This window comes from Ictalurus punctatus, chromosome 7 (genome assembly GCF_001660625.3).
Source record: "Ictalurus punctatus breed USDA103 chromosome 7, Coco_2.0, whole genome shotgun sequence".
Taxonomy (NCBI): domain Eukaryota; kingdom Metazoa; phylum Chordata; class Actinopteri; order Siluriformes; family Ictaluridae; genus Ictalurus; species Ictalurus punctatus.
Genome location: NC_030422.2, coordinates 34,406,637 through 34,410,099, shown reverse-complemented (window position 1 = coordinate 34,410,099; position 3,463 = coordinate 34,406,637). Strand labels below are relative to the sequence as shown.

Below are 3,463 nucleotides of genomic sequence, written 5' to 3'. Positions count from 1 at the left end.
CGCCTCTCCTCAGCTGGAACTGTTGACGTCTGGATTCGATCTGAGGAAAGCCATGAGATCAGGAGGCCAGATCCCACCCAACAACCTTCCTGACCCGTTTTTGATGTTTTTGTCCGACCCATGTCAAAACATTTCCCCGTGGCAGAGCGGGAAACAGCGGAGTGAAGCCTCTGTAAACAACACGGAGAACGTGCGGAGGAAACCTGTCATTACAACATCCTGCTGGCACTGAGAGAGAAAACATCTGCTCACCATACTGAGAGAGAGAGAGACTGAGAGAGAGACCGGGAGAGAGGGAGGGAGACAGAGAGAGAGGCAGACAAGGAGAGAGGGGGAGAGAGACGGAGAGCAGGAGGGAGAGAGAGAGAGGAAGGAAGAGGAAGAGACCAACATGGAGAGAGAGAGAGAGACGGAGAGAGAAACCGAGAGGCAGACTGACAGGGAGAGAGAGAGAGAGAGACAGAAAGGAAGAGACCAACATGGAGAGAGAGAGAGAGAACACCAAGCACATTGATTAATTTCATTTGGCCTACAGGAGGAAGTGTCACTTCATTGCTTTGTTTAAACCTCGACATGGACGAAGCTGAAAAATCCAGTAATGAAGAACAACAGTCGGGTCATGTGACCTATACTAATCTGATTTATTATTTATTTTCCTATAACAGCATGCACCAAGTGTTTTATTCCTCTTATACCACTGCATTGCCAATGATTACAATTTTTTTTTTGTATTTTTATAGTCACATTTAACTGGACACTCCTTCCACAAATGTATCAGAGCTGCTGTCATGGAGCATAAACCAACACCTTCTGACCAATCACAGTCCAGAACTCAGGCTGATGACCATGAGGTCAAAACACCTCCTTTACACTCGATGTTGGAATAACATGCTGTGAGACTAAAGCCTGAGAGCTTCCTGCTTCTTCTGCCTCATCCTCCCTTCTTCTTCTTCTTCTTCTTCTTCTTCTTCAGATGTTTCCACCCTGCAGCTTCTAGTTACAATCAAAAATAAAAGCAAAGTAAATGTAATGAGTTTTATGAAAACCCGCCACTTAGGAAAGGTAAGAAATTGTGTTTCCAGTCACCGTTAACCTTGTAAATCTTGCTACCGTGAGTTCACCCAGTCGATCGGAAATGCAGAAGAAGGAGAAGTAGAAGAAATTCCAGCGTGTGGTTGGAGAGCGGTTTACTACGGCATGAGCGCAGGCTTTGGTCTGGCGCAGGTCCTGGAGAGAAAACACTAGTGGACAGCGTGTGCAAGCCTATACTTTCATTTCGCTGTTTGTTTGCTTGTTCCACTTAATCCGCGGCCTGTCTTTGGGTCGTTCCGTCTCCGTTTTTTTCCCCACACATTTTTAATGTGTGTTTATGTAAGGATCAGTTACACCGGCTCGTCTCTCTCCCTCTCTCTCTCTCTCTATGTCAGTCTCTCTGTCTCTCTGTGTCCTCGTCCTGTTATATTATAAACTGGGGATTTTCCTCGTAAACTCAGCCAGATTTGAGCTGGAGGAAGCGCCAGGCCTGGAATCTGCAGCGCAGGAATCCACGGGCGGGAACAGGAGCAGGAGCAGGAGCGTGAGGAAGTGGCGGCGGTCTGCTCCGACCACAGATCCTGCACGACAGATCCGACCGCGGGCTCGCAGCAGAGGATGCAGAGACGCCGCGGATTTTTACTGGCTCTGACTCATGCGCCAGGGACGAGGCTGTCTCACGATCGACGGTAAATCGATCAGCTGCTGTCGTGGGAAAAAAACGCCTAATGTTAATGTGTGGGAAAAGCAGACAAGGGTTTTCCCTTTTCTACAGCTAAACATCTCCCAGTGACATGTTTCCTCCTGTCTGGATGCTCTGCGTTTGGAAGAAATAGATCATTTTACTACATTAAGTTGTGTCTCTCGGTTTTAAGCCGAGTTTATAAGATCATTACTCATCAGACTGTACTATCCCAGACTATGAAAGAGTGTGACGTCCGTGTCAGATTATATGATGAAGATCCCCTAACGAGAGTCCTGCCATTATAGAAACTGACTACATTCTGTTTATGTCATCAATCAGCAGAAAACAGGCTCAGAAAAATCCTTTAAAAAGTGAGCTTCGGGGAAATAAGGAGCTTTTTTCTGTCTGTTAGCATGTTTCATTTATGTTTCTCAATCACCGCTAGCGTATATGTAGCCGTCCTGTGAGTTATCCTTCCTCCATCCTCCTTCCTCCTCCTGGTGGATTTTAGATGAACTTTGCAGCTCTTCATATCCACAAACCTGTTCTCTGATACCTGACCAGATGTGAAATTTAGAAAAAGTAACTCCTGCAAAGTTCTGAGAATGTGTAATGATTTACGTCCAGTTTTCCAGTTCCTACGGCTAAAAATTCCAGCTTTGTGTTCCAACTTCATACGCAAGCACCTTCTTCACTGCTTAAATGTGGAAGATTTTCATTTCAGGTCAGATGTGTGGCTTAAAATCCTCAACCCATGAGAAACATACATACTTGGTTCTCCATCATGTCCCTGGACCTGTTTAACTCTCACATGCAGTAATATATTGGAGCTTCGCTGCTTCACAACTCCAGGGTTCCCGGTTCGCTCCTGAGCTCATGTTTCCTTCCACCTCCTCAAAACATCTACCATCTACGCTATATTGCCCCTCGATGTGAATGAGTGTTTGGTGTCCCAGGTGTATTCCCGCCTCACCCACAGTGTTCCTGGGATGGACTCCGGATACGCTGCCATCCTGACCAGGATAAATGAATGTGAATGAACTGAAGGAATTCGTTTGTTCATATTTGGGGTTAGAAACCGTAGAAAGCGTTTAGTTAGCTGATAGAATCTTGAATGTGAGAACAGTCAGGAAGTTTTTCGCATGCCATTGAATGAAAGGAATTTTTGCTCATGTTTGATCAGCTGTGCCATTAGTGATGCATTTTGGTTGAAGTTGCCGGGTACACTGGCACTGTTAATGAACCGTGAAATATCTGTCTGTCTTCATTTCCCATTTTTCTTCCCTGACTCTTTTCCTTGTTGGTTGTTCCACTGTGGGTCTGTGTGGAATTAAATCTTCCTCTGCGAGTAAAACCCATTCTCACCATACCTACATGCATTAAAGACCGAATGCGAGTCGACAGCATCCTGTTGTCCATCGGTTTTTGGAGTTGATGCTAAACGGAGGTAAGTGGAGCAGCTTGAGCCCTTTAGGACGCATTTTAATGTGAAATGTGACTCATGCGCTGGACGGCGGAGGCTGCAGGTGCTGCAGCTCCGCTCGGGGGGATTCAGGTTACAGGAAATCGACCTTGCTCAAGCGTGCTGCTTAACATCATCCAACCTGGGTGGAGAAGAGGGGGGCAGTGTCGTCTGTGACCTCAGAGTCATGCTACCTGCCATGAAAACACGCCGAGGCCCTTTAAGAGGAAGTTCTCCATCCGTTTGAGGTAGAACATACACGCTGAGGTCAGCGTCATATGCTG

The 3,463-nt window shown here is 46.4% G+C and overlaps 1 long non-coding RNA gene across 1 annotated transcript; it reads right to left on the bottom strand.

The window, feature by feature from the left end:
- Positions 1–617: 617 nt before the first annotated feature.
- On the bottom strand, positions 618–3,078 carry LOC128632960 (uncharacterized). The gene is made up of 2 exons (XR_008396652.1): positions 1,094–3,078; positions 618–993 (listed from the first exon to the last, which is right to left on the bottom strand). It is a non-coding gene; the product is annotated as an uncharacterized LOC128632960 (long non-coding RNA).
- Positions 3,079–3,463: the final 385 nt, after the last annotated feature.